The sequence below is a fragment of the Ambystoma mexicanum genome, chromosome 10 (genome assembly GCF_040938575.1).
Source record: "Ambystoma mexicanum isolate Mex_15411 chromosome 10, UKY_AmexF1_1, whole genome shotgun sequence".
Classification (NCBI taxonomy): Eukaryota; Metazoa; Chordata; class Amphibia; order Caudata; family Ambystomatidae; genus Ambystoma; species Ambystoma mexicanum.
Window position 1 is genome coordinate 1,652,378,632 of NC_090932.1, and position 13,379 is coordinate 1,652,392,010.

A 13,379-nucleotide genomic window follows, 5' to 3' on the forward strand; every position below is an offset into this window, starting at 1 on the left:
CAGATGGAACCGATCGTGCATATGAAATGGTTTAAGTGAGTCTCTGACATGGAATTAGAACCAGGGGTCAAGTCCTAAAAATTTAAGTGGGGGGACTCATCATAAAATGCAATGGGATGTGACGTCGCCAGAAATTAGCATATCAAGGTGAAATATGCACATTTGATAATAACCACACAAATTGCACAGGATGAATGGCATTTTCCTTTCATAAAAACAACACACACACAAAGCCCAGAGAGGATTTTTTCTTCTGATAGTGTTTTTGAAAACGTTAAACGATGGGCATGTTTTAAACTCCAAGAATGAATGTATCTGAATGAATGATAAATAATGCATTGTTTGTATGTTCTAGTGGAGTTAAGTTTGTGAATGTTATGTTGCGTCACTAGGTGCAGGGCAGGCTGGCTGAAGTTGTGTGGGGGCCCAATTGAATTTTAAAGATACGCCACCAGTCTTAATATAGCAGTAATGTCCATGTGAAAAAAGTTGAGATTGTCAGGAAACTAAAGAAAGGTTATACACGATGGGTTAAGAGACAGAGGTATTCAGAAGAGAATGCACAACACCAGACCATGGTGGAACTTCATATTTCAACAGCAGAATTCAAGAAGTACGCAAGAAGGCAGGAGATTACATTGTGGCACGTAGACAATTGATGCTAATTTGTGAGTTTAGGACCTACTCCGATGAGCCTCGGGACGGATCAGAGCAGGGTGCGCCAGAGGCAAAGTAAACAATGAATTATGCAGCATGGATAATCCTTCCCTAGAGGGAGTGGTAACCGTGGCATAAAAAGTGGAGCAGAGACTTTCTTGTCTTGCAGATTTCAAGAGAAGACACCGGAAGGAGACCAAACTCAAACTTAAGGCAAAACTTGGGCCTACAACAAGGGCATCGAGAGTTCAAGAACCTTCAGCTTTTGGTGGCCATGTTTGCTACCATCATGTCAGTAAAACCCATCTTGTCAACGCCAATGGTTCTTCTTCCAGGAAGAATGTGTGCTATACCTGCAATAGGATGAGGCACTTTGCCAGGTGCTATAGGTCTGTTGCAGGGGAGTTGATGAAAAGTGCGGGCAAGATGTGAATGTGAGGACCATACAATTAGAGGACTGCCTAACTCCACACACCCACGAAAATGAGGATGCAGATGAGAGATGGTCTGAGAAGGCTCAAGTGTGACAGCAAGGTAATTCTAGTAGAAACACAGCATATCAAAAGAAATGCCCCGTAGGGGTTGTGAGAATGGGGGAAGACGAGGAATGCAAATGCCCCAGAGTAAGTGTTTGTGTGAATGTTGTGGAGATTGAGATGACAGGGAACTCAGGAGTGAAAAATACCCTTGTTTCTAAGGTAGAGTGGTTGCATGGGTTGAACAGGTCTATCAAAGAGCTAGCGCGGGCCGTTATTGTACCGGGCGGCCCCAATAAGGAAAAGATTGAAATGGTGGGGTATGTTCGAGCTGTCCGAGGTTACAAAAAATGGCATGAGTAGTGCAGGGTGTACGTTTCCGTCAATGAGGCCTCCATACTAGGGTGGAGAGAGCAAAAAAGATGGGCCAGATTCCTAAAAAGCAACACAAATGAAAGGAGTGCAGAAAATGCGCTTGTGTCATTTGCGCTGCTTTCAGAAATGTTCAGGCCACCAAAGGTGTCCTGAGCAGTTACGGAGAGGCGGACAGCAATGCAAAGATGCCCTGTCCAACCCCCTTGCATACATTAGTGTTGGGAGCGCTCATAACACTAGTGCTTGTCAGGCTCCCAGAAACCATGTATTTGCTGGTAGCACATTTCACAGAGACGGGGCCGTTAAAGGGCCCGTCTCTGTGCAATGCCAGAGAAAGAAAAAAAAAATGTCCATCCCTGTTTGGGGGATGGAAATGCAAGTGTGACAGCCACAGTTTAAATTGTGGTTGTTACACTTAAAAAAGAAAGAATGACAGGGTCAAAAATGAACCTTTCATGATTTGCGCCCACCTCTGTGCCTGTTTCAAAAGGCGCAGGAGGATGACCCCCATTTCACCGCATTTAAAAGCACACCCCGTTTGTGAATTCTGGATGCACTTTTAAATGCCCTGGAATGCCCTCTTATTATGCACATCTGCAAAGGGAGAAAAGGTCATCTGAATGAGCGCCTTTAAGATTGATCATTCAGATTCCCTGTGTGAAGTGGGCTGCTCCTTTCTTGGTGGACGTGAGAAGATGCGCTAGTGCATCGCCTCACTTGCTCCCCAAAAAGCTTTCAGAATTCTGCCTTATATATCAAACGGGCTCCAGTGTGCCTGAACAGGTCAAGATGGGGAGTGAACAGAGAACAGGGGAATAGGTGTGCCTGAGAAAGGGATATTTCCAGGAGCCTTTGAACCTGTTGTTGGATGTCATGATATGCATGATACATAAAACAGAAGTCAAAGTATGGGTGACGCCTGTGGTGGCCAGAGCATGCAATGACCCCTTAGCGATGACAAGTGCAGTACAAAATTGGTCTGGAAACGGAAAGTAGGGTCCTGCAATCCAACAACTCGAATCTTCTGCTCATTCCTAAGGCAAAACTGGCCACTGTTGCATGGAATTCTTTTTCCCACGCAGCTCCCAGGATCTGGAATGAGCTCCCACCAGATCTGAGACCCTGTAGTAGCTTTCTGAAATTCAAACAGGTACTAAAGACACTCCTTTTCTGCTAAACCTTTTCTCTGCCTACCCCTGTCCATGATCTTCTGTTCAGATTTGTCAGTGTTCTAACAGTGTGTCCCTGCGCTCTTATGCCTACGGGCCATGTCTACACGCTCTATAAATAAAATAAATAAAAATAAATGAATAAAGAATTGCCAAGACTCTGTCACGAAGGAATAATAAAGAGAACCAATGCAGTGGAGTATGATGTCCCCATTGGTGGTGGTAAGAAAGGCGAATGGGAACGTATGTATATGCGTAGATTAACAGCAACTCAAAAAGTGTGTGCATCCTCTACTGTCATAAATCCCCAAAGTGTTTTATGAAAAGGATACGGTAACCAAAAAGTATACAATTGATAGGGGTCTTCCGGATCCTTGAATTCACACGATTTGATAGAAGTGATGTCAATTTAGACCTTCCAAATGATACAGCTCTCTGACTGGTAAAACATGCAGAGAGAAGGATCACTGGAAAGGGCGTGGGAGAGTAATAGGAAGGCAGCCTAGGAAAAATAAAGCATAATGAGAAACTATCTCAACTAACCTCTTTGATAGAATGGCAATAATGCAATTCCAACACTAACCTGTAGGCTTAGAACTGGAGTATCCACCAAAGTCAATGAAGAAATCCAGGAAAGAAAACCAACAACAAAGGAGGGAAGGTTAGTAAGGGAGACTTATCCCGAACGGCACGAGGCTCTCGCTAGATACCGGGTTGGTGCACCACAGCATAGCGTCCATAGTTCTGTGCACAGACACCTTCAAATAAAAGTTGTAGATACACCTTCCTTTCCCCCCAGGAACAAAAGAAATTGGAATGAGTCCACCTGTTATTTCCTCACAGGTTCAAATCAACTGCATGCTGGATACACGCAGACCAAGTACACGCAGCCAGGACAGCCGCGCTTGAAGAGTTCCAGCATCCGCGTGTGTGCTTTTACACACGAACCAAGTACACGCAGCCAGGACAGCCGCGCTTGAAGAGTTATATCGTCCGCGTGTGATTTTACACGTGAACCAAGTAGACGCAGCCAGGACAGCCGCGCTTGAAGAGTTCCGGCATCCGAGTGTGATTTTACACGCGAACCAAGTACACGCAGCCAGGACAGCCTCGCTTGAAGAGTTACATCGTCCGCGTGTAATTTTACACGTGAACCAAGTACACGCAGCCAGGACAGCCGCGCTTGAAGAGTTCCAGCATCCGAGTGTGATTTTACACGCGAACCAAGTACACGCAGCCAGGACAGCCACACTTGAAGAATTCCAGCGTCCACGTGTGATTTTATACGCGAATCAAGTACACGCAGCCAGGACAGCCACGCTTGAAGAGTTCCAGCGTCCGCGTGGGATTGAAAGCGGAAACTTACACGCGGACAGGAAAACACCATACAAATGAAACAGGATCCGGCGTGTGAGAAGACACGCTCACAAATCTGCTGAAGGCAGATACAGGAGATCGCGTGTGAAGGAACACGTCAATGAAGGCCAAAGAAGCAACTGACGAGATGCGAGGACGCAGATGAAAAGTTCAGCTACCAAGACGCCAAAATGTTCAATCAGAAGCAGCGAGCCACGTATCCACGCTGCTTATAAACGTTCTGCCGTAAAACACGTGATAATCCTGAATCACGTGAATTCAACAACGTGAATAATGCAGACGTTGTTTTCCTGGTAATACATCAAACAACCTCCATCTCGAATAAAACGGTCTAGCAGTTCTATGAGCACAACCCGTTCTGCGTACAGACGGAGTTCCATATCCAGAGGTAAAATGTCCAGCATGTATGACATCTACACAGTATAAGCAAGCTTGTGCCCAAAAGTGTCAACAATTTGACAAACTGGATCTAGTATCGGCGTACCATCTAGTGTGCCTGCACCCCATCATCACGGAAGTTAACAATGTTTAAAACCCATATTGCGTTTTTCCAATTCAAGCACATGCAGTTCAACCTGGTGTCTGCATCAACCATTTTCTAGAACATCATGCTCTGGATGTTGGGGCAGTGTAGGGGGGTGCAGAGTTTCTGGTTGGTGGCATTGACATTAAGGAATATGACAAGGACTTGGGGCAAGTGATTAATGCCCTCACGAGGCATGGCCTAACAGTACAGAATGAGCAAAGCATATTCAGGATGCAGGCGATAGATTACTTCAGGAGCCACATCTTTGGTGGGGCGGTGCGACGAAAGGAAGACATTGGGAAGGAAGGATTTGATGGTGTCTCTAGATGAATTTCCAACTGGTTATCAAGAATCCAGTCTCACACTTTTGAGGTGAAGTACATTCCTGGGAGAACTAAAATGTTTGCTGACTGTTTGTGTAGGTTTCTCCTCATGGGAGATAGGGGGACTGTGGCATGGAAGGAACAGGTATTCATGACGAGAGAAGGAATTGTGACGAAGGAGGACTGGAAATATGCAGGAGTAGATGAAAGTTAATTATGAAAGGTAATGCAGTATATCTTGGAGGAGTGGCAGGTGAAATCAGCTCTAAGTGATTTGCAGACAAGCTATTGGCCTGTCAACGATCAACTGAGGGTAGAGGGAGGTTTCCTGTACAGAGGAGGGAAGGCACTTGTGCTCCAAGGCATGAGGTATGTCTCATAGAATTAGGGACATATTGAGATAACTTGAATAAAGCCTGTTGACCTTTCTTGACCTTTCTGCTGCCTTTGACACTGTTGATCGCTCTGATCCCCTTAATACTCTTTTTCTTCTTGGGATTCACGATCCAGCCCTTGCCTGGATTGCATCCTCCCTTGCACCTCACAATTCTCTGTCTCCTGGAGCAACAACACCTCAACTCACTCCTCTAACTGTTGGTGTTCCAAAATGCTCTGGCTTGGATCCAATCCTCTTTATACTCTACACCTCTGCTCTTGGGGCACTAATCTCCCCTTTGGGTTCTCGTACCAACTCTTTGTGGATGACACCCAAATCTTCTTCTCTTTTCCTGAACTCTCCTCTGATCCCTCTATCAAAATTTACAACTGTCTCTCTGCCATTAATTATTAGATGGTTTTGCACTCCCTGATGTTAAACTCTACCAAAACAGAGCTGCTCTTCCTCCCTGCCAAAAGCTTTTTCTCATCTCGTCCTCTGCGTATCCAATTTCCACAGGACACTCTCCACTACTCTTCCTCATCTAGAAACCTCAGCGTCATCTGTGTCCCTTCTCACACCTTCGCTACTTTCATCTCCAAAACTGAAACAGCAGCTCGCCTCAACCTCCTACATATTAAGAAAATCAGGGACCTCCTTCCTTTCAGCACCGCCAAACATCTCTTAACTCTTGTCTTCTCTAAAATGGACTACTGTGACAGCATCCTCTTTGGTCTCCCCAACTATGCTTTCTGTCCTCTCGATAAGATCATTAACTTCGCTACCAGGACTCTCTTTGAACGACCTCACCTCACACCTACTTCCTTGTACGGGCACCAGGCTGGATGGCTGACGATGCAAAACAGGGGCAGATTTAAATGTCTTTGCCTGGTTTGCAAATCTATCCACGGTAAGGCACAACTGTATCTATCTACAGCCCAGTGTACATCTTATCGTAACCTATAGAATCTTCCCTTTCAGCGCTACGGCCTGTATGTATCGTGCCCCTTTGCTTCTGAGCTATATTTGCTCTTTTTAGAACACCTTTCATAGCATAGAATCATACTGGCTAAAAGGAAGCTGGAAATGGACTGGTAGGTGGATATGGATTTGGTGGATATGGATTTGGTGGATATGGTGGATTTTGTGGATATGCTATAGGTTTTATTTAGCAAAGGGGTTTTGCTGTCTTATTTTAATGACTCAGGAAGGAACTGGGCCCCAAGTGAGAGATGCCAAATCTGGCGCTAAGGTATCAAGGGCTCCTCTTAGAAAGCATACAGGGAATGGGCCCGCCAACACTTTTAAGGATTTCCATGTTTCTGTTGCCTCACTAATTTGCTGAAGGGTAAACCATATAGAGGTAACTTCGAGATTGCGATAACTGAAGGAGGGATGGGGCAAAAGTGAGATACTGCACAAGACAGCATCGCAGCTGTATATGTATTGTGGTCTCAGCGATGTGAGGAGCCGGATTCTCACAGATCTGTCTTCTGGTGGACACCAGCTCAGTGATGTCCCTGAGGAATTGGGTTTGTTTGTTTGGTTTGCCTCATCAGTGCGGGTTATGTCAAAAGAATGTTTTGGTTCTGAGGTTGGTCCTATGATATCCCTTCATATGAATTTTGAATTTTTTTCTTATATCTATGTTCCAAGTGTCCAATTGTTTTGTTGAGAAGCAAAGTTTATCCATTTTCTCATGCAGAAAATAGCAGGTAATAGTGTTTTACGTGTTCAAAAATATGTTACATTTATACCATTCTTTTTTCATTGAATCATGATTTATAGCAAACCTTTTTGAATCAATAACAGCATCAATAGTAGAAAATAGAATATCAAAATACTTACCGAATTACAGCTTTCATGATGCCACAGTAAGGAAGCTTAAACGCCACATTACATGGTTCAGGCAGATGTCTTATAGATCAGATTACGACACACCAATGTTTTCCCCCCAAAATGATACAGAGCAATTAGAAATGAAAATTGCATGGCAGATATTATTTGAACCCAAAAAGGAAAATGGTTTATCGTCTTAATCTCTGTAACAAAATCAACAAGTAGTCTTTTCCAAAGCTCTTTCATGCACCCACACTATATAAAAGGATATTTTAGTGACTCCATTTTGGTTATATTCAGACCATGCCAATTTCACTTCCGCATTCTCAGACGAATCTTCCCTTATTTCTCCTACCCTCACAGAATCTCATCATTTCTGGACTTCACCAACTCCCTCGACCCCGGCCTTTCAGCTCAGCTCCATCATATCCAAAACTCTGCTGCCAGGTTTCTCCTTGCCCTCTCCCCAAGTGATCACATCTCCCCTGCACTCAGGGTGCGCCACTCTCTGCCTATCAGTCAACGGGCCACTTTCAAATCCATGTGCATCACCCACCCTGAATTCCTCCAAAACAAACTCACACAATACAAACCCAAAGAAAATCTCAGATCTGGCTCTGCACTCTGCAGAGGGACCTCCTATTCTGGTGAGAGTGAAGGGGGGGGGGGGTGGTCACAAGGAGGAGTGCAGGAGTGTATTATAATTGAATTCAATTATAATACACTCCTGCACTCCTCCTTGTGACCACCCCCCCTTCACTCTCACCAAAATAGGAGGTCCCTCTTTCTCTGTTCAAGCTCCCACACATTGGAATTCCCTTCCACTCAATGTCCGCCTATTTGAGGACCACCTCTCTTTCAGGAAGGAATTCAAAACATGGCTCCCCCCACCCCCGGCAACCTGGTGAACCCTTCTCCTGTCACGCCTATGCATGGTCCCCAGACTGCGACATCATGCTAATTTTCCTGGGTTCCCCTCTTGTTATGTGAATCAAATCACATGACCAGAAGACACTCATTTCACCAATTTGCTCAGTGAAGTCTCACCAGAGGCATGGGTGGCTCCCGGAGGCTGCCCTCTCCCCAATTTGATTTTATGCATGTGGGAGTCCCTAAGCAGGTCATGAGCCCAACAGCCAGCAACTGCCAGATAAGAGACGGTAATAGGTAGCCTTCTTCGAATGTAGCCAGTGCATCAAACCCAGGTGGATGTGGAATGTGGCCTCTGCTCTGATTTTAGGTGCATGTGGAATGTAGCCAGTGCATTGAACCTAGGTGGATATGGAATGTAGCCTCTGCTCTGACTTTGGGTGCATGTGGAATGTAGCCAGTGCATTGAACCTAGGTGGATATGGAGTGTGGCCTCTGATCTGATTTTAGGCGCATGTGGAATGTAGCCAGTGCATTGAACCTAGGTGGATATGGAATGTAGCCTCTGCTCTGATTTTGGGCGCATGTGGAATGTAGCCAGTGCATTGAACCTAGGTGGATATGGAGTGTGGCCTCTGCTCTGATTTTGGGCGCATGTGGAATGTGGCCAGTGCATTGAACCTAGGTGGATATGGAATGTAGCCTCTGCTCTGATTTTGGGCGCATGTGGAATGTAGCCAGTGCATTGAACCTAGGTGGATATGGAGTGTGGCCACTGCTCTGATTTTAGGCGCATGTGGAATGTAGCCAGTGCATTGAACTTAGGTGGATATGGAATGTAGCCTCTGCTCTGATTTTGGGCGCATGTGGAACCTAAGGAGGTTAGCTGTCTAATAAAAGAAAAAGAGTTTCAGTACTTTTTACACACATTTTTACCCGGGAAGGTTTACATAGAATTTACAACAACAACAACATACAGTTATAACATGACATTTCCATATATATATATATATATATATATATATATAGGTTTTAGTTTCTATTTGATTTTTCATCCTTCCTTTTCATTCTTCAGATGGTTCCTCTGCTCGACTCTCATTTGGCTCATCAATCAGTCTTAAAGCATGTCTGGAATGACAGCTTTTCAACTGATTGATGTGGACCCATTTTTCTTCTGTCTGTTTTTGGGATACGGATCTTGTAAGCAGCAGGTGATATTTTATTTTCAATTTCACATACACCATGCCAAGATGGGAGCAATTTCCGCTCCTTCACCTGATTCCTTTGAAAATTGTACAGGTAAACCTTGTCACCTATTTCATGCTCTTTCTTGGTGGTCTTTAGATCATATTAGATCTTCATTCCTTCAGCCAACTTTTCTAAATTGCGCTGAGCATAAGCAAAAGTATGCTGGAGGTGCTTCCTTAAATTTTCAATGTACTCATGAGTAATGGACGCATTTATTAGTGTCTGCTCCTGAGTCCTATAGAGCAGATGCTCTGGCAACACCATTTTTTCGTCTGGTCATGAGCTCAAATGGAGACATCTTTATTGCAGAAGAAGGTGTAGACCTAATAGCCATCAGGACAAGCGGCAATCAGATGTCCCAACTGGGTTCAGAGTCTGCCACAAACTTCTTTAAGATACTCACAATTGTTTTGTTGTATCTCTCCACCCCACGCTTGAGGCCCGGCGGTAGGCATGTGGAGTTTTCTTTTTACCCCTAGACTCTTCCGCATCTTTGCCATCACCTCACTGGTAAAATGGATTCCTCGGTCTGGCTCAAACCTTTGCGGGAGGCCGAAACAAGAGAAGATGTGATTGATCATTAGTACAGCAGCTGTCTCTACCTTACAATTCAGGGCTGGAAGACATTCTACCCACTTCGTGAACAAGCATGTCACAGTCAACATGTACTTGTTTCCTCTAGAGGAGCGAATCACTGGCCTGATGAAATCGACTTGCAAATCTGACCAAGGCAGTATCATTCCCCTTTTTTGTAGGGGAACTCTGTGTGTGAGTGAACTGGGTTGGAATTGAGCAGACACAAGACACCCCTTTAGGTAAATGTCGAGGTCCTGGCCCATGGGTGGCCAGTAGGCATCCTTGCGCAAGATTTCCAATGTCATATTAAACCCCTCAATGACTGGCAGTGACTGCGTCATGGGAGTGGTTCAACATCAGGCTTCAGAATGAGGAAGGTACCACCCACTAGTCACTTCCAGATAGGGCTCTCCTTACCAACAAACCGTCTTGGATCCGGAAAATATTCGAAAACCTCATCAACATCCGGAGATCCTCTTTACCGGCATAATCTGAGTCTGTTAGAGGAAAGCTTAAAAGGTCTTCAATGTGTCGATAACATTTCCCAATGATCGGGTCCTCTTTCCGTGCAGTGATTAAATCTGCATCCGGGGTATCTTTACTCTACTGGGCTGTTGAGACTTCGGTGTTAGCCCGAGTTTGTGATCTGGCGACAGCTGCTATTTGGATTTCACAGAGCAGGGATTCCGTTTCTATGAAATCCCCCTGCTGAGCTCTGGTTTTAGCCAGCTGGTCAGCCAGGTCATTCCCAGTCTTATCTGGCCCCTCTATCTTTCAATTACCTCTTATCTTCTTACAATAGATGGTCATCTCATTGGAGGTCACCAGATCATCAATTGACTAGATCAGTTTTGCATGCTTTAGGGGTTTGTTGTTGGCACAAAGTATGCCTCGATTCTTCCAGTTAATCAGGTGTTCCACAAACTCATTCCTGACATAATCAGAGTCAGTGATTATGACCAGTTCATTGAGTTGGTGGGGCACTGCAGTGAGGATGGCTTGATAAACACCAATCAACTCTGCAACCTATAACCAGCAGAGGGTTCCGGGGTATCATTCACGCAGGCATTCCCAATGCCAGCCATCAGTTCCTTTTACCCATTGCTATCAACATGGTAGGGTCACCCATCCACATAAACTGTGGGTATCCCCTGACACATGTCTTCTTGATAGACCTTGTGTGGGGAAGTTAGGTATGCCTCCATGTTGTTGTTGGTAATTAGACTTTCGTCCTCGAGACAGTTTTCTTGAGCACAATCATGCAAGTCCACCAACACTTGCGCTAGCGGAGTCTTCTTGCTTTGGCCATATCTGAACTCCACAGGAAAGCTTTGAATAGACAGAATCCAGGAATTAATTCTGGAATTACTAACGTTCATGCCCGGATTCTGTCACTTTGTAGCTATTGCAAGGGTTGATGAGGAGTTTCAACAATGATGTGCTCCCTCTGTATGAATGGGCGGTAATTTTTCAGCGTCCACACCATTGCCAGGAGTATCTTCTCGCAGTCATTGAATTTTTCCTCCAAGAGGACAAAGTCTTGCTCGTGTATGAGATGACCTTGTTGACCTTGTCATGCTTTTGGTACAATACCGCTGTTACTCAATTACCTGAGAACCCTGTCTCCAAGAAGAAATCCTTGTTCATTATGGGGTAAGCCAAACAATGATCCTGGGAAAGGGTTATTTTCAGTTGTTTAACTGCCTCGGATTGTTCTGGACCCTGCTCCCACTCAACTCCGGCCTTTAATAAATGGACCAAGGGTTGAGTGATCTCTGCATAGTCTTTAATTAACTTTTGACTATAATTAGTAAGTCCAAGAAGGCTTCTTAATTCTCGCAGAGTGGTAGCGTCTTTTACTTTCAATAAGGCTTCCACCTTCTTCGCCTGGGGTTTAAGACTCTCAGGTGTGATCTCGTGCCCTAAGAGGTTCACTCATGTCTTACACCACTGTGCCTTCTGAAAGGACAGTTTTGATCTGGCTTTCTGCAACTGGGTAAGAACATAGCAGATTTCTGCTATGTATTCCTCCACAGTTGAGCTCTTGATAAAAACATCATCCGCATAGGCCAGGTTTCCCCTTTCGTCAAAATTCGGCATTGGCCTTATGTAGGAAGATGTTGAACTCATTGTCGGAGTTTATGTATCCAAAGGGGGTTTGGGTCCACGTGTACTGCTTCCCCCAAAGGTAAAGGCAAGCGTGTACTGGTCTTCCCTACTCACAGGTACTGTCTGGTAAATGTAGGGGAGGAGTGGTCCAAAAGACCCCCCCCTTGCTTACATCTCCACCCCAGATGAGGGCCATGGCTCATCGGGCGTCCCCTCCTTACCACCCGGGCCCAGGTGGTGGATGGCTCACCTGCTGAAGACATTGCCCACACGTATTGAATTTAGCTAGGCCTCAGAAACCATTTTGTCTAATAAAGATGGTGTGAGCATAGCGCACTGTAGCGCGGCCCCCACCCTCGGAGAGTTTCAATTATCCCTGTTGCCGCAGCACCCTGGCAGATCCGCTGTGAGGCCGTTCCCACGAACAGGACGGACATGAGCTAGCATAAGATACTAACACTGTAACATTTTCACCATCCGCCGTGTATCACTGTTCCCAGAGTGACCCGGTCAGCGAGGCCGGGTGATGGGAAGATCTGTAGAATGGTCATCTGATGAAAGCAGAAAGATACCCAAATACGAATTTCAAAAACTACTTTTAATACGTGTATTCCTTCCATAAAACTACTTCTACTAAAGAAACCTGTAAAATTATGTAATGATTGTAAGAAACGCATGTTTACATGACACCAGCCATGAAGGACCCATACCCCGCGGTCCCGCGCCATAACTGAACTAATGCTGCTAGAGTACACAAGAAAACGAATGAAACCATACAGAGGGCTCATGTGAAGGATGTGCGAGAATGCACACGACACGCGTGTAAGTCTAAGCCCATTATATGCCACCACCATCACATACGGTAGCGGGTCATTTTCTATGTACTCCACCAACCTCAATACTACCTCACTTACTGCAAATGTATATGCATATAGCTAAATACTGTAGTTGTTGAAACATAGTGTACGAATAAGGTGCTCAGACTGGATATAATTGAGACACCTCCAGCGAAGTGAAATGTATGTTTTCAAGTAATTCAAACAAATATTATAAAGTGTTCTAATGATTGTGATGTTTTCACCGCTAAAAACCAGCAACACGCGAGGAAGATACCTTTGTAAATATGTGCAAGGCCATTTCCCCTCCCACCCCGCGGAGACTGCCAAACATGAGAGCAGAGGCCCGCGCCGCGCTGCCCCACCTCCCCCAACTAGACTGGAGCCGCTTCAAAGATGTGTAGCCCCCTCTGCAGCACCCAAGGCCACGGCCCGCCACCTGCATTATTTACAGCACAGCAGTAAACCTCTGCCTGAACCCACACTTCCAAAGGCGCCCCCTCGTAAACCCCACAACCCACCAGATCATCTTAGACTTATGGCCCTGTGCAATCAGGACACCCAACACTGTGACAACACACAGCGGCACATTTATAACCACATCTAACAAGACAGGGAGGCT